Genomic DNA, 18533 nt, shown 5'->3' with positions numbered 1-18533 from the left:
ATCTTCCTCTTTAAGAGGAAGATCAGATCTAGTACAATCTACTTTAGACTATCTTGAGGTTATCTTGAGATGATTTCGGGGCTTTTTAGTGTCCCCGCGGCCCGGTCCTCGACCAGGCCTCCACCCCCAGGAAGCAGCCCGTGACAGCTGACTAACTCCCAGGTACCTATTTACTGCTAGGTAACGGGGGCATTCAGGGTGAAAGAAACTTTGCCCATTTGTTTTTGCCTCGTGCGGGAATCGAAGGAGAGAGAGCCTCGTGCGGGAATCGAACCCGCGCCACAGAATTACGAGTCCTGCGCCCTATCCACCAGGCTACGAGGCCCCCTCGTAGCCTGGTGGGAACAACTACAGTATGTTCATTTTCTTCCCATTTCCTACATGCTGGAATTAAGTTCCTATCCAGAATTTCCCAAGTTCTGTTCCCCAGGATTCTTTCCTACCGCGGAGGGAGTTTCCTGATTCCAATCTATCTCTGCGTGGTGTTGGTCCGCTGTGATTAGTAGTTTAATTCTCAAGCTGTGTGTGTAGGGCTGATGCTGTTCATCTGTGTGTGCTTTATTTGTGTACTCATATTCCAGTCTGTTTGCTGAGAGGGTTGAATATTGCTAACTCCACTATCTTTTGTCCATCTGCTCTCTGAGTTCTAGTGGTGTGTGTGTGTGTGTATTCACCTATTTGTGCTTGCGAGGGTTGAGCTTTGTTTCTTTGGTCCCGCCTCTCAACTGTCAATCAACTTGTGTACAGATTCCTGAGGCTACTAGGCTCTATCATATCTACATTTGAAACTGTGTATGGAGTCAGCCTCCACCACATCACTGCCTAATGCATTCCATCCGTTAACTACTCTGACACTGAAAAAGTTCCTTCTAACGTCCTTGTGGGTCATGTGGGTACTCGTGTGTGTGTGTGTGGTTGTGTAATCGCCTATTTATACTGACCTATTTGTGTCTGCAGGATGTGCATGTGTGCAACAGAGAAGCTGCTCCTGCAGGAGGCTCAGACCTCGTCCTCTCACACACCCGAGACGTCAACTCCTGACCACTTTGATCTCAGAGCGGCGGTCCTATGGCGCCGTGGTCACATATGTCGGTTCCCACCAGCCAAGAGATCCCGGGTTCGATTGCTTTACAAAATGAAGACATTTCCTCACGCCTGATGCTTCTGTATACTTTGCAATAAATACGTACATGGGGATCTAGTGAACTGTTGTGGGTGGGATTCTGGGGTGAATATAGGGAAAACTAGAATATAAATGAAATAATGCCAAAAAAGTAGTTTGTGCTCAATCAACAACGTACAAATTTAGGTGTTTAATTGTAATTAAAGCAATGTAATACTGACGCTTCCTCGGATTAATAACCATAGGCCTCAATAGGCCTAGGTGAATTGCCTAGATTCCCAAGCTTTTAGCACTCAAAAACCATTCAAACTTGACCTCCACAATTCTTGAAATCGGACAGATCAACTAATGGTCCAAGTCTTCAATAACAATATATTTTCTTCAATAATTTTCTGTAGTTCCTAAGTAGGCCTAGATCGTGATGATGTTGACCAGACCACACACTAGAAGGTGAAGGGACGACGACGTTCCGGTCCGTCCTGGACCATTTTCAAGTTGATTATCGATTGACTGTCACAATCGACTTGAGAATGGTCCAGGACGGACCGGAACGTCGTCGTCCCTTCACCTTCTAGTGTGTGGTCTGGTCATTATACTTTAGCCACGTTATTGTGACTCATTGCCTGCATCGTGATGATGTCATGGGTAGGCCTAGATGTTGATGATTTCTGGAGTATGCCAAGATGGCAATGATGCTGTATGCCAACATCGTAGTGATGATGCCATGGGGATAGTTTACCTTGAGATGAGGGCAAGGTTAGACACAGATCACAAATAGCGACCATGAGTAGGCCTAAGGACTACGGGCTCACCATAGCCCGTGCTGCTTGGAACTTTTTGTTCTAGGTAGCGAATCTTTAACAACAACAACAACAGCGTAGGCCTAGATCGAGGTGGGCCTAAATTGCAATGATACCATACAAATTTTACTAAAAAATAGTATATCTTCATGAAAATATAAGAAAGCCAAGCAATAAAGCGATTTATTTTTCTAAAATTCTACTTAAACGTAGTTATAATTACTCAATTATTATATTCTAAATTTTCAATTTGCTAGAAAGCAAGGACAAGAGAGAAAGTTTCACAGCTGTATATGCAAAGTTGAAAAGCAATAAACCCCTTGCCACCCATGATAGCCTACCTGAACACCGTTCAGTTTTGTGCTAGGAATTGTACCACAAAATACTACGAGATTCAAAGCTCTTCAAAATTTCTTTCATCACGAAAAAAACACAAAAAAAGGTCCTTAAACCTGAGCCTATTCGCGCGTCTCAAGTGCCATTGACAAACGACTACAGTGCCATCTATTGATCGTGGCCTGAGGCAGACGGCTCCAACTGGGGCTGCCACCAGTCAGCAACCTGAGGCTATACTCCCTCAGCTCTCTGGGTCAACTCCTGACACGACAGGATATATCACTATTATTTTCAAGCATTCACGCTATCTATTTTTTCCTGGACCTGTTCTTCAAGGTGAAGAGTTATGCTGGCTTCATTCTTGCTTGTATTCAAGTCTTACAAACACTAGAAAATATTATATACAAAAATATATTATTTAAAGAATAGGCTTTCCAGAATGAACTTAATAAATATCTGATAGTGTCCAGAAATGTCATAAATCAAAATCTGTATCTATATCTATAAAAAAGAATGTCTATTTATCTGCTTATCTGTTTGAGGTTGATGTCATTAGAGGTGCGGTTAGCCTCACACAACTCTCCAGTATAAACTGTGATTTTATGATGTCATAGGGTGGTTGGGGTCGACCCCCATGCTCCTCCCCTAAGTAGAATTGTCTCCTATTGCGACAACCAACAACTCGTACTTTGTCTGAAATGAAGGTTTTGACTATCCATAGAGTGTTTACCAAAAACTTTATCCGCTGTTATCGACATTGCATATATATCGATAATGCAGATTGAATGTTGATTCAACGTTATTCAAACGTGTTTGTCGACTGGGAGAGAGAAAGAATGGCAGGGAGAGAGAAAGAATGGCAGGGAGAGATAAATAATGGGAGGCAGGGAGAGATAAATAATGGGAAGCAGGGAGAGATAAATAATGGGAAGAAGGGAAGAAGGGAACGCTGAAACCCGAAACGCTGCGCGTACTAGTGGCTTTACAAGAATGTAAATACTGTACTATCCAATGTATTCTCACCAACCCAATGTACCTTCTTGTATATATATAAATAAAAGGAAGAATATACAACCAAATGTCCATAGAGTTTAGCATTCATTGAAATATTTGTGCATGTCATATACTGACATTAAAGCTATTGTTCAGATGGTAGATTTGCATTCAGGGTCCCAACCTTTTGATTACAATGTTATCTTGAGGTTATCTTGAGATGATTTCGGGGCTTTTTAGTGTCCCCGCGGCCCGGTCCTCGACCAGACCTCCACCCCCAGGAAGCAGGCCGTGACAGCTGACTAACACCCAGGTACCTATTTACTGCTCGGTAACAGGGGCATAGGGTGAAAGAAACTCTGCCCATTGTTTCTCGCCGGCGCCCGGGATCGAACCCGGGACCACAGGATCACAGTCCAGCGTGCTGTCCGCTCGGCTCCCTGATAGATAGTGTTGTAGGGAGAATGAGTGATAGGCTGATATGAGATCTCATTTTCGGTTCAGCAGGATTCTCTGTGCAATTTAATGTGTGAATACATGCTTCAGTGAGCTAATTCTTCTGTTTTCTCGTGCTGTTGTGTCTGGCTCCAGCTGCTACACTCCCACTGAAATTTCTCTCAGACTCTTTGAAATTTATGGTAGACCCACGCTTCCACTACACATAAGGGACATAACTGGCCGACCCCTCACAGTGTTCAAGAGAGAACTATCAACATCAGAGGCCCGAGACTGTTCAACACGCTTCCACTACACATAAGGGACATAACTGGCCGACCCCTCACAGTGTTCAAGAGAGAACTGGATAAGCACCTCCAAAGGGTACCTGATCAACCAGTTTGTGACTCATACGTCAGGCTGCGAGCGGCCGCGTCCAACAGCCTGGTTGATCAGTTCAGCAACCAGGAGGCCTGGTCGACGACCGGGCCGCGGGGACGCTAAGCCTCGGAAGCACCTCAAGGTAACCTCAAGGTATAAGGACCCTATCTCTAATTGCCTACACTCAGCCCCGGTTCCCTATGTTGTTATTTCAGTTAGATAACTGTATTGTGTTCTCTCCTTTTGAATGGTTCCCTGTTTGTGCATTCATTAATTGTTAGTTTTCCATTTAGTGGGTAATGTTTACCATCTGCTGCATCTAACTGCTTGGTGATGACAGTGTTATACTCATATGGCTGTCATGTTTAGCCTCTGACCTCTCCTGACACAGTCCATTGTTCAACCCGTCCTCGACTCAAGTCCATTACATCCAGCGGTCAACCCCACAGACGCATTCAAAAATTTTAACATGTTGTTCATTCAAAACAAGAATTTTCTCAAATATAAATTAATATTATAATATATATAGCATATTGTGCATGTATAGGCATAGGATAGGTTAGGTTAGGTATTTAGGTTCGATTGGCGATTATTTGCATTTGTAGTACGTGGGTGAAGCATTTATATCGATGTGGTTCGAACAAAACTCGTCAGTGAAGCACTTGTTCCGGATATGTTCGAACGAAATCAGTTGTGAGTCGTGTGTAAACCGCTTTTCATTCATAAACAGGGGGTTTGGCGGGTGCATGGAATCACTTTTGGATCTTTGTTTGGAGGACGGGCTGCATTGTTACAATCTGTTTCATTGTGTGAGCTTTGTGCGTTTCATTTCCTAACTTCCTTTATTATTTTGTTCCCCTTTTGCGTTTAGTCTATTTTTATATATTATATTTTTCCAGTTCTCTCATATTCTCTTTTTCTTTCATCCAAAACCTGTCATTTATACGCCCTGTTTCACAGTTTTCTCCGACGTTTGTGTTTTCTCACTAATTTCCACTATATGTTTCTTCCTATTATCGTTCATCAACTTTATCACCTTCCATCTTTCATCAGAGTCCTCCCTCTTCCTGTTCATTTGCTCTATCATGTCTGCTCACCCTTCTCTTGAATCCAGATTTGGTTCTTGCTATTATATGCCTCGTGTTATCCTCATTAGTATCCCCTTGATATCGTACGTCTCTCACTAGTCCGTTCTCTCTCTCTCTCTCTCTCTCTCTCCTCTCATAGTGTAATGGGAACTCACAGCCACACTCACATATATGAAACTCTGAATTCTTATTACACCTGTAGTACCTATAGGAGGAGAGGGGGGAAAATTACCTTCAAAACACATTATCAAGAGGGGTTATGTCTGAGGTTGGGAGAGCAACATTACTGTGGAGGGATCCTCTAATTAATTTAAATTTCCCGCCGGCCGGAGTATTTTTCCCGCCTCTAGGTCATACTCGCAGGTGATTGGTTGCCGCGCCCCGCGGAACATGACACCGCCGGCAGAAGACAGCCCCCAACATGACACCGCCGGCAGAAGACAGCCCCCAACATCACACCGCCCCAGAAGACAGCCCCCAACATCACACCGCCGGCAGAAGACAGCCCCCAACATCTGAGAGACTACAACTGGCTTCTGTATTCTCTGCTCCTTCTTCACGGACTTTGGGCTCGCCCGTCATCGGCTCAAAAACTTCAGTGTAAGGCCCAAGACTCAAGGTGAACCTTTGTCTTTTGTAACCTTACCACTTCGTTGAGGAGCCGCTATTATCCCTTTGTATGAGGCTGCACCTCTACAAGGGGTGGACCTCTACAGTGGTACACATCTACAGTGATGCATCTCTACAGTGGTACACTGTTACGGGGCGAGAAGAAGAACAGAGACTTATAGAGACGCGCTGGGGGGACAAACCTTCACTGCTCTCTAAAGTCTCCTTATCTCTCACCCTGTACTCCTCTTCCCTCGCAATGGAGTTAGCGCTTAACCCGACGCCGCCCACGGTGCTCTAGTCCGAAACACAGGGACCTCAGTGCCTCGTCTGAGGACTCACTAGACTAGCGCTCTGTCCAGCAGGTGGCTAGGGGATGTGGGTGCCGGTCTTGGTCACCTTCGTCCTTCAGCAATCATCTGGGCATTCACCTACGGCCAGCGCCAAAGGTAAAGCCTTCAGTTCCCCACATTCCTCAGTAGCTCTCTTGACTACGCTTCCAGATTTCCAGGAGAGTGCCAAGGTCACATCCTCCCCGTACGACGTCTGGTCGGTCAGTGAGCCGATCTGCGCTGCCTGGGTCCGGCTCGCCGATGACGTCACAGAAAGCTTGTCGCTGATTGGCTAATCCCCTGGGCCACCACCACTCACCTGTCTCGTTGTGTGAGCCTAAGGCATGTGTCGTTGCAATGAGTGAGATCCCGGATGTTTTGCTTCTCGCCCGGGCGCCATTTTGTTTCACAGGTTGCCACAGTACCTCTTTACAACTAAATATCTCCCAAAATCGCGCATTAGACGCGTTCATTCTTAACTTAAGTTGACGTTTGGGCAATCTGGGATCTTCCTAGATGGGGAAAAAAAGACTCCTGGGGCAGAAGAGGACTGTTAGACGACGATCATGACAACACCTCTAGAATTGTGTACCTCTACGGTGGTGCACCTCTCCAGTGGTGCATCTCTCCAGTGGTGCATCTCTCCAGTGGTGCACTTCTCCAGTGGTGCACCTCTCCAGTGGTGCACCTCTCCAGTGGTGCACCTCTCCAGTGGTGCACCTCTCCAGTGGTACACCTCTATAATGGTTCACCTCTACAATGGTGCACCTCAAGTGGTATATAGTCGTAATGACTTGGCGCTTTCCCCTGATAATTCATGTTCTTGTTACAAACCTGTACAACTTTTCTAAAGCTTTGGCGCCTATGATTATATTTATTAAGCAGTTTACGAGCACTCGAACTTCTCAGCCAAATGTTATCATTGTCATAAACAGCCTCCTAGTGCTTCGGAGTTCACAAACTGTTTAACATATGTAAACAAAGTCGCCAGAGATTGTGGAAATATTAACATGTTGGTACCGTAACTGCTTGTTGAAACAAGGTTCAGGCTCGTTAGAGCAGTACCCTGGAAACACAAACCGAAACTGTCTCTATTTTCCGCTTGTTACAACTTGTAATAAAGTGGTTACATCTTGGCTTAACGTGTTTATGACGTATTAGAACGTTGTTACAACTTGCTATATTGGTTGTTATAACTGGTTAGGAGGTGTTAAAACTTGTTCGAACGTTGTACCAACGTCGTAGTTTCGGTGTGTGTTTGGTGGGATAGCGACCGTCTCCCAAGACTCTCTCGTCAATTTTAACCTCATGTGTACTAGAAATATGTCTGTTCTCATGTATTAATTAGTATTATTATTCAATAACATTTGATGATACATTAGGCAACTGGTAGTGATACAATGCGTCCAGATTCTTGGCTGTTTAAAGCAGCGGCCGTCCTCCCTAGACACATTCATCGGGCTGATTAGTAGTACGTGGGTGAAGCATTTACAGCGTTGTGGTTCGAACAACAGTCGTCAGCGAAACACTTGTTTCGGAAGTGTTCGGACGTCATCAGTTATGGGTCTTATGTAAACCGTTTTTCATTCATAAATACCTGGAGGTTTGGCAGGTGCAAGGAATGGACTTTGGCCTTTGTTTATGAGGACGGGCTGGTGTTTGTAGGACGTGGGTAAAGCATTTACCGTGTTGTGGTTCGAGCAGTGGACGTAGGCGAAGCACTACTCGAGAAAAGTGGATACGTCATCAGTTATGAGTCGAGCATAAAGCGTTTTTCATTCATAAACAGCGAGTTTGGCGGCTAGTGTAACGAGCATTTGGCCATTGTTAACGAGGACGAACTAAGAAGCAAGATCGTGCCTCTACCGTCCAACCCAACTGCAGCTCCCATCCGTATTTGGTCCTCCATGCTGACGCCGCTCTTTTACGGTAAGCCTGTCGAGTCATCCAGTGCATTTTGGCAGTGCTTTTATTTTTTCCATTAAAATTACGTGCCTTTTCTTGATTTTATAGTTTAGATTTTCCAGTTTCAAAAATTTTTGGTTGAGAGTGGTTGCCGGCTTCGCGGATTTTTGCTACAGACCGTTCATGAACACATCCCGTGAATCCGGATTCGCAGTGTTATTGTTTACATCGACGCTGCCGGGGTCCCTCAGTAGCACCAGTGTTATCTACTGTTGCCGGAGCTTCCCGGCAGTACCAGTGTTACTCAGTGCTGCTGGTGCTTCTCAGTGCCTCTCAGTGACACTAGTGAGTGTTACCCAGTAATATCTGTACATTTGTGCAGTCGTTGACATTCTTGGCTCATTGCAACATTCTTCGAGTGAAACACACATCTCAATAAACCCTAGATTTTAAGTGTATGATTTAAATATAAGTGATTCTACCAGAAGTAAGTAACAAATTCATGACACATACTTGCAGTGAAACAATTCCTAGGTTTAAGTGCATGACGTAGATATTAAGTATATGCCTAGATTTTAAGTGAAGGTTATAACTTTAAGTGAATCTACCTGAAATATGTGTGACTTAATACCTTTTAGTTTTAAGTGTGACATAAATTCAGGATACATATCTGCAATAAAACATAGCTTTAAGTGCATGAAAATAGAACTACGTACCTAAAAATAGATTTACATTTATGAATATTAATTTAAGTACATGAAAATAGATTTACATACATGAAAATGGATTTACGAACATGAAAATAGATTTATATTCATCACTATAGATTTAAGTAATAATTAATTTAAGTGCGGGAAATGTAAGTGAATTGAAATAAATTTAAGTGTATGAACATAGATTTAAGAGTGCCATCTGACTTGAGGCTTTTCCATCACCTCAGCATCATGCCTTGGCTCCCCAAGCTTCAGGAGCCTAGTGTAGCTGCCTACAAGACTTCAGAAGACTCCAGACCCAAGGTGAGCTTCTTTGTCTTTCGTAACCCCAATCACCTCGTTGAGGAACTTCCATTATTCCTTTGAGTGTGATTCTGCCATTATTAAGGGTTGTAGCTGGGGGTTTGAGGGGGTAATATTATCAAGAGGTTGTGGGTGGGGGTTGAGGGTGCAACTTTATCAAGAGGTTGTGGGTGGGGGTTGAGGGTGCAACTTTATCAAGAGGTTGTGGGTGGGGGTTGAGGGTGCAACTTTATCAAGAGGTTGTGGGTGGGGGTTGAGGGTGCAACTTTATCAAGAGGTTGTGGGTGGGGGTTGAGGGTGCAACTTTATCAAGAGGTTGTGGGTGGGGGTTGAGGGTGCAACTTTATCAAGAGGTTGTGGGTGGGGGTTGAGGATGCAACTTTATCAAGAGGTTGTGGGTGGGGGTTGAGGGTGCAACTTTATCAAGAGGTTGTGGGTGGGGGTTGGGACATAAGCGAAGGATTATGGATGAGGTGCAGGCCAAACCCCGGTCGCTGCAGCAATGACTGTGTGATGCCTCGCTGCTTCTCTTAAAAATTATGTGTTTTCTGCTGTTTATTATGCGTGTGTTGCACTGGGACTTTCCTGATGTTGGTGAAGTTTTGTGTGGGTGTGTTTGTTTGTATTCACCACCACATGAAATCATTGTATTCAGTAGCACATGAAACCCATTGTATTCACCATGGTGAGTATTCAACCATGGTGAGATCATCAGCTTGTTTGTTCATATCATCATCATCATCAGGGTCCAGGAAGAGTGACTCTGTGCTACAAGAATTACACTTGTAGTTCTTGTAGCACAGGCTATACTCTATAGTTCTTGTAGCACAGGCTATACTCTATAGCTCTTGTAGCACAGGCTACACTCTATAGTTCTTGTAGCACAGGCTACACTCTATAGCTCTTGTAGCACAGGCTACACTCAAACTTAGGCTACACTCTGTAGTCTAAGAATTCTTTCTATGATATCAAGAGAATTGGAAAAATGTATCCCGATAAACTTTTGTCATTTATCATTGCAATTGTCAGATCAATGTGCAAAGTAACAGTGAGAAAATATTGTATATTGCAATTTCAACCACCTCTGGGCCTTCTCAAACACAAAGCTTACGAAGATTACGAACTAACATAAACTGTGATAACTAAAATTACCCCGATGTGCATCATTACATTGTGATGAGAAAGAATCAAAGTTATGTTAGTTTATGCCCATTAACATCAGTAATGACAGTAAGGACGTAGATTCCAAGACGTCAGAAGTCAGACAGAGTTCCATTATTTATCAATCTAAGAAAAAAAAAGCAGTAGCTTCCTAAATGATCTATAATGTTTCAATGTTTCACGTTTTGTTACTGAAACTCAAACCAGTAAATATAATTACTTGTTATTCCCAGAAATACTGATAATCAGGCAGCCTGACATATATATAATGGTGGTAATAACAGGAGCCAGATCACCCAGGCTTCCCAAGCCTGTCGTAATTAGTTCATTAACCATTACCCGACATATGGGGATTAATTCTCCCGCCAAAAAATATTATGTCAAGGAATTCTAGCGATATATATATATATATATATATATATATATATATATATATATATATATATATATATATATATATATGTCGTACCTAGTAGCCAGAACGCACTTCTCGGCCTACTATGCAAGGCCCGATTTGCCTAATAAGCCAAGTTTTCCTGAAATATTATATTTTCTCTAATTTTTTTCTTATGAAATGATAAAGCTACCCATTTCATTATGTATGAGGTCAGTTTTTTTTATTGGAGTTAAAATTAACGTAGATATATGACCGAACCTAACCAACCCTACCTAACCTAACCTAACCTATCTTTATAGGTTAGGTTAGGTTAGGTAGCCGAAAAAGTTAGGTTAGGTTAGGTTAGGTAGGTTAGGTTGCCGAAAAACAAGTAATTCATGAAAACTTGGCTTATTAGGCAAATCGGGCCTTGCATAGTAGGCTGAGAAGTGCGTTCTGGCTACTAGGTACGACATACATATATATATATATATATATATATATATATATATATATATATATATATATATATATATATATATATATATATATATATATATATATGTCGTACCTAGTAGCCAGAACTCACTTTTTGGCCTACTATGCAAGGCCCGATTTGCCTAATAAGCCAAGTTTTCATGAATTAATTGTTTTTCGACTACCTAACCTACCTAACCTAACCTAACTTTTTCGGCTACCTAACCAAACCTAACCTATAAAGATAGGTTAGGTTAGGTTAGGTAGGGTTGGTTAGGTTCGGCCATATATCTACGTTAATTTTAACTCCAATAAAAAAAAATTGACCTCATACATAATGAAATGGGTAGCTTTATCATTTCATAAGAAAAAAAAATTGAAAAAATATATTAATTCAGAAAAACTTGGCTTATTAGGCAAATCGGGCCTTGCATAGTAGGCCAAAAAGTGAGTTCTGGCTACTAGGTACGACATATATATATATATATATATATCCCATTGTTGTGTTTTTCAAGAGATCCATAACCTTTAAGCACCTTTTTGCAGTATTATTTTTGTATCAACTCATGTATATCTTGTAACCATCAAATGCATAATAAAGCACAAAAAATAAAAAAGGAAGGGGGTGGTAGGAGAAAAGCACACAGAAACTGTATTGGAGGGGACCTAAACATTCCCTCTAATGCGTTATGCGTGGTTTCCTCCGAGGCTATGGGTCCCCCTTCTTCCAGCTATATATATACATATATACATATATTAGATATTATACATATTATATATATATAATTATATATTATACAGATATTATATATATATATATATATATATATATATATATATATATATATATATATATATATAATATCTGGGGATATTATACTAAATTGAAATCGTTATCTGAATTTAACAATGGGACGATTTCCAAGTTATCTTTGTGTTTTCAGGTAAAATGAATGTATCTTTTCTCAGCAATTCTTTGTGACAACAAATTTCACCATATGATATTTTCTCCTCTATTTTGCTCGGTTAGTTTACTCAAGAAACTCTCTACTTTTGTTATATTTTAGACATTTATATGCTGGTCAATTCTCCTTCCATTTTCTTGCAACGGCTTTTATCATCCGTAGGAAGTCAAAAAGTAGGACACGGTGGTTGCTTGTCAAAAATTAGTTCTCTTTTTCTATTCTGTCAATGTTGCATCTGTTCTAAGTACAAGATCACGTCTTATTGGTACACTTCTTAGTTTAGTTCATTTATTATGCACCCCATACCCATCTTGTGGGCGGTAGTGGAAAGGGTTACAGAGGCACATAATGGGCTCAGGGACTGAACCCCACAATTCATTTAGCTAAGCATGTTACAATCTTGATGAGCTAGTTACAAAACTCAATATAAGTCGTCACATCAACAATGGGTTCGAGATCGACCTCAAGTACAGGTTCTAAATTAAGCAACTGACATATGTGGAGAGCTAGTGTCACAATTGATATGTTTGTCCTGCACACCGCCCCCCATCCAGTGGGCAGCGGTGGATAGGTTACAATCACTTAGTGATTGTAACCTATCCATCGCTTCCATGCATTCTCGCACCCTCCCCAGACACTTGCTTATATCTCTGATATCAAACTTTAAATGGGTGAGATGCCGAGGTTACTTGAACGCTGAAGCTTCGGCGATTTATCTGAGTATCTAGTGGGCCATTTTTTGGTAAGCATGAAGCGAATATCCTATTCGCCTCATTCAACCCTTGTATTCCATTATGTTTCTTAGTGGTTCAAGTTACCAGTGATTAGCAGTCTTGTCTTTTCAGTGTGTGCCGTCCTTTGGCACACAATCATTTGGGGGTGATTTTTAAGCATTCTTTGCATCAAGTTTTCATATTGCAGTTTATTTTTTGCTATAATGTTACTTCTGCTCTCCTCTCACTTCTCTTTTGACATGTGGGTCCTCCCTGGGGAAAATTGTGCAGGGCTATAATTTATGTGAGTTTTGTCTCTACTACTGCTATTTTTTATAGCTTTTTTTGCTTTTTCTTATAAAAATCATTTGATTCGTTAACAGCACTTTGAGGGTTATCTTCCTACTCTTACTCCACACTCCTGCAAAGAGAGTGTGTGAAGGGGGACTGCAAGAAAGTGTGAGGGCCTCGAGTAGAGACGCATGAGTCAATAGAGCTTCATTGTGATAGAGCAGTAAATTTTGAGGAGGCGGGGGCGAAAGTTTAAGATATAGTAAGATATGTGGGAGGGTTCGAGAAGGAAATTTTGTAAGAGATTCCTGAAAGTTAACGAGGATTTATATGGTGATTGTGATTTACATTTCGATTTAGTAAAAGTGGAGATTGAGGAGGGTTGCACATTGATTGGGATGGATTGAGGGGAAATGGAGGAAGGTCAGAGTAAGTCAAAGTGTTCATGAGGCTCTCGTCTTCAGGTATGTCACATATTATGAGGAATATGTGCCCGAAACGCTTTGCGTAATAGTAGGCTTTAGGCATTGTATGTACTAGCTCTACCTATAAGTCAACCAATCTTTGTAAAAATTTCTTGAATGTATGTACCTTACCTAAATAAACATTTATTTATTTATTTATTTATTATATTGGTTCTGTTCTGCATGTTGTGGCCTGGCTTAGTCTTGCTTGTCTATGTCACAAAACTCTGTTCCCCTTCATGTGAGAGTATTCTCTGTGCCACACACTAGCATCTCTTGTTTGGAAATATATTTCACGCTACTGAATTGTTTGAATAAGTGTAATTAATCGCACTTATGTTCCAACAATCATTTGTGTGTGAGCTCTCTTGCAAAGCCATCTTGGATACAGGCTGAATGTATTGTAGGAGGGATACAGATACGCAGTGGTTTAAGAATATGATTTATATGGGTGAGAAGGAGTAGATATAGATTGGACTCGTATAGTGGACCAAAAAGTCCCGTTGTGCTTCGAAATTCTCATGATTTTAAGTTAATGTGTTCATATGGTCTTGAGTTATTTTGTTGCTATGTTATTTTGTTGCTATGTTATTTTGTTGCTATGTTATTTTGTTGCTATGTTATTTTGTTGCTATGTTATATGTGGCGTTGATGGCCGCTCTCGTATTTTCTAAGTTACTAAGTATTATTTTCTAAGTATTTTCTAAGTTACTGCAATCTTATATGTCGCGTATAGCTGGTGTGGCCTCCAGTATAACTTCCATAATAACCTCCAATATAACTCTGTCTCTCTCTCTGTCTCTCTCTCTGTCTCTCTCTCTCTCTCTCTCTCTCTCTTGCTGTTGACACTTTTCTTTTTCAATATATTTTTCATGTTTATATTTTTGGCTATATTTTGCCATTTCTTGAGAGTAATTCTTAAGTTATTTCACAGTTACTATCATTGTTTCTTGAGTCGTGGCTCTTTATCTTTTCCTTCAGTGATGTGTGTGTGTCTTTTAGCTTGTAATTCAGCTTGTATGGCATTCCATTTCACCATCTGGTTATTAATTCATATCTCCATTTGTCCTGTCTGATCCTGTTTCATACATGTTTCATTCATTCATATCAACATGAATCCATCACTTTGGTTAACATTTCTTTGACTCGATCTTTTATCTCTCTCTCTCTCTCTCTCTCTCTCTCTCTCTCTCTCTCTCTCTCTCTCTCTCTCTCTCTCTCTCTCTCTCTCTCTCTCTCTCTCTCTCTCTTTCACTTTGTGCTAAATTCCTTTCTTATTCTGGTTACGACTTTGTTCACACAGTTCCTTTATTTGCTTCCATATGTTTTCTCTGATTTGATTCATTGCTGGTTTGAGCATCTCTCTGATCTCCTTCCTGGTACAACATATACGGTGCGGACCTTCCCGACGGCACAGCACCTTGCTGGGTGGAACTCGGAGCCGTGGGAAGGCAGTCCGTAAGCGCGACTCGCATCACTCATTACGTGTACATACTTTGGGTGTGGTAGAGTGTGTGTGTTTAATTACCTAAGTGCAGTTACAGGATGAGAGCTAGGCTCGTGATGTCCCGTCTTCCCAATACTCTTTGTCGTATAATGCTTTGAAACTACTGACGGTTTTGGCCTCCACTTTGTTTCCTTTAGCTTGAATGTGTGTGTGTGTGCGTGTGTGTGTGTACTCATCTATTTGTGCTTGCGGGGGTTGAGCTCTGGCTCTCTGGTCCCGTCTCTCAACTGTCAATCAACTGGTGTACAGGTTCCTGACTGGGCTCTGTCATATCTACATTTGAAACTGTGTATGGAGTCAGTCTCCACCACATCACTGCCTAATGCATGTGTGTGAGTGTGTGTGTGTGTGTGTGTGTGTGTGTGTGTGTGTGTGTGTACTCACCTAGTTGTACTCGCCTAGTTGTGTTTGCGGGGGTTGAGCTCTGGCTCTTTGATCCCGCCTCTCAATCCGTCAATCAACATGTGTGTGTGTGTGTGTGTGTGTGTGTGTGTGTGTGTGTGTGTGTGTGTGTGTGTGTGTGTGTGTGTGCGTGCGTCAGTGTTCACTTGCGTGACGTCAAGCCACAAAGAAGGCACTGACAATATCCCGTTGATCCAAGACGTGGTTAGAGGGCGAGTCTTAGGAAGACCAATGAATACATAATGGGGGGAGCAGACTGTTGCTGGCGGACTCTCGCATCCTCAAAAACACCGAGAAACCGGCGGCTTCGGAATATTTATTTTAATGTTATCCGTTGTTCTAATATGTTATCCGTTGTTCTAATATGTTAGTAGCAGTTTAATAATTATCTTCACATTTTTTGAAGGATTATTTAAAATTTCAATAATCCTTCAAAAACGGTTTTAATTCTAGCTAAGTGTGGGTAAAATATACATAATACGATGTTTTTAACCCATAGAAAATCCACCTGTGCTAATGATATATAGAGAATAAAATATTGATTGATTGATGAAGATTAAGCCACCCAAGAGGTGGCACGGGCATGAATAGCCCGTAAGTGGTGGCCCCTTTGAGCCATTACCAGTATCAAAAGCTGATACTGGAGATCTGTGGAGGTGCGACTGCACCCTGCGTGACGGGAGATGTCTCCTGGACCAAATGGTGACCAAATGGTCCATAAAATATTAAAGACTGCCTGTTAATCTAACCTGCCCCGGAGGACCTGCATAAGTAAACATTGAAGCAACTTATGTTATTTAAGGCTTAATTTAGTACACATCTGTACTTACTTGGCATAACATAGTTACGTTTTATTTTGGCTATTTTTAGGCTTTTTAGAAAAAATTGAAGACTAAAAAAAAAGTCTACAATAGTCCATATTTTGTATAATCCATCAACATTATATTGGATGACAGGTACTCACCTAATTGTACTCACCTACTTGTGCTTGCGGGGGTTGAGCTCTGGCTCTTTGATCCCGCCTCTCACCCGTAAGGTGGTAAGGGAGGCAAGTGGTTACGAAGGGTTAAAGTAAGAGGTCATGAAGGATGTATAGTTATCCAGTCCATCCTCCTAAAGTTTCCCCAACGTCAGAAAAAAACGGTTAATTTAAAGTGGTCTCCCCTAACCTACCAGAGGACCTAAAACAGAAAACGGGACAGTACGTCACTTCCGCCAGCCGCTTTCATTTTCTAGTACGACCATTTTTTGGCCTTATGTGACGCCTACGAGCGAAAAGCGACGTTCTTTGTAAGAGGACAGGTTGAGTTAACAGGAAATAAGTTAACAAAAAATGCAGTGCAATAAAGTCGAGTGTCAGTTGTTGACATTGTCAGGGGCCTGTTATTAAACCCTGGATTGTTGTGGTCCCCTCTCGCGTTCGAGCCGCAGCCAGGGATACTATGACAAACAACGAACGGGTTAAGTGGATTGAGTGGAGTGGATAGGTCATCCCCGGTCCTCAGGCGCTTCTCGTGCAGGTCGACGCCGACCCCTAGTTAGTCATTATGCACCCCATACCCATCCCGTGGGCGGTGGTGGAAAGGGTTAGAGAGGCACATAATGGGTTCAGGATCTGAGCCCCACAGTTCATTTAGCTAAGCCAGAAACAATCTTGTTAAAATAGTTTACACAAATTTGTAAATATAGAAACACACACACACACACACACACACACACACACACACACACACACACACACACACACACACACACACACACAGGGTAGTTAACAAATGGAATGCATTAGGCAGTGATGTGGTGGAGGCTGACTCCATACACAGTTTCAAATGTAGATATGACAAAGCCCAGTAGGCTCAGGAACCTGTACACCAGTTGAATGACAGTTGAGAGGCGGGACCAAAGAGCCAGAGCTCAACCCCCGCGAACACAACTAGGTGAGAACAACTAGGTGAGTACATATATATATTATAATCATATAAGATTTATAAGAAAGTTAGAACGTGATATTGAGGGAGAGATTGTCTTAAACTCAATCATGATGATTCACACTCATCAGAATATTGGGGTCAAGATGAAGCAGTACTCACAAGTGTCCCAGAGATCTTCATTATTCATCTCATTCATCCATGATCTTAATACATAAGTGAACAGCAACATTTTGCAAATTTACAAATGACACTCAAATTCGGCGAAATCCTGAACAAAAAACAGTTACGTGAAGACCTAAACAGTCTGTCAACAGATGAAATATGTGAGCAGGCAGATTATTGCTGTAAATAATTGGAGCCGCTTTGACTGGACGGTAGAGCGACGCGGTCTGCTGATCTTGGCTCGATTTCCTATATTCCACATCCACGGTTCCTGTTTCGGCTCCTCGTCAAAGATTTGCTGTCTCTTCCATCCCCTTTTCTATACATTACATCTGTTCCTTTTTCCTGCTTTCTATCCCTGCACTTCGTTTCTGCTCTCCCCTCCCCCCTTTCTCTTCTCTCTATTCCGGCCCAACCACTTAAGCTAAACGGTAGAGCGACGGTCTCGCTTCATGCAGGTCGGCGTTCAATCCCCGACCGTCCAAGTGGTTGGGGACCATTCCTTTCCCTCCGTCCCATCCCAAATCCTTATCCTGACCCATTCCCAGTGCTATATAGTCGTAATGGCTTGGCGCTTTCCCTTGATAATTCCTTCCTTCCTTCCTTCTCTCTATTCCCGTTTCTTGTTCTTTCTCGCTGATTCAGCTTCACTTTCCTATTCCCTGTTCCTATGCTTCGTTTCAGTTCTCTCACCCCTTTCATTTCTCACTATAAATGTTCCGTGTTTGTGATATTAGTTCCCCCCTTTCATTATTTTTGTCCTGCCTTCCTGCCTGCTCACTATCCATGCTTGTTCTGCTGCCTGTTCTCTCTGTTCTCCCTTGTTCTCTCTGTTCTCCCTTGTTCTCTCTGTTCTCTCTGTTCTCCCTTGTTCTCTCTTGTTCTCTCTGTTCTCCCTTGTTCTCTCTGTTCTCCCTGTTGCGACCCCTCGACTACATTATCTAGTCAAAATCAGTCAGTGTTGAAATTCACTAACGTTAGAGTGTGTGAGATGGAGGAAACGTTTGGGCAAGTAACACTGCAGTTATATAATTATTAATAATAATTCATTGGAGTTGGGGGGACA

The 18533-nt window shown here is 42.0% G+C and overlaps 1 protein-coding gene and 1 non-coding gene across 2 annotated transcripts in view; both read right to left on the bottom strand.

Moving 5' to 3' along the window:
- Positions 1–18533, bottom strand: part of LOC123747541 (thyrotropin-releasing hormone receptor) — a 77058-nt gene that overhangs the window by 25179 nt on the left and 33346 nt on the right.
- On the bottom strand, positions 253–325 carry TRNAT-CGU (transfer RNA threonine (anticodon CGU)). The gene has a single exon. It is a non-coding gene; the product is annotated as a tRNA-Thr (tRNA).

Source organism: Procambarus clarkii, chromosome 64 (genome assembly GCF_040958095.1).
Source record: "Procambarus clarkii isolate CNS0578487 chromosome 64, FALCON_Pclarkii_2.0, whole genome shotgun sequence".
Lineage (NCBI taxonomy): Eukaryota > Metazoa > Arthropoda > Malacostraca > Decapoda > Cambaridae > Procambarus > Procambarus clarkii.
The sequence above is the reverse complement of the archived record's forward strand: the minus strand, read 5'-3'. Positions and strand labels throughout refer to the sequence as shown.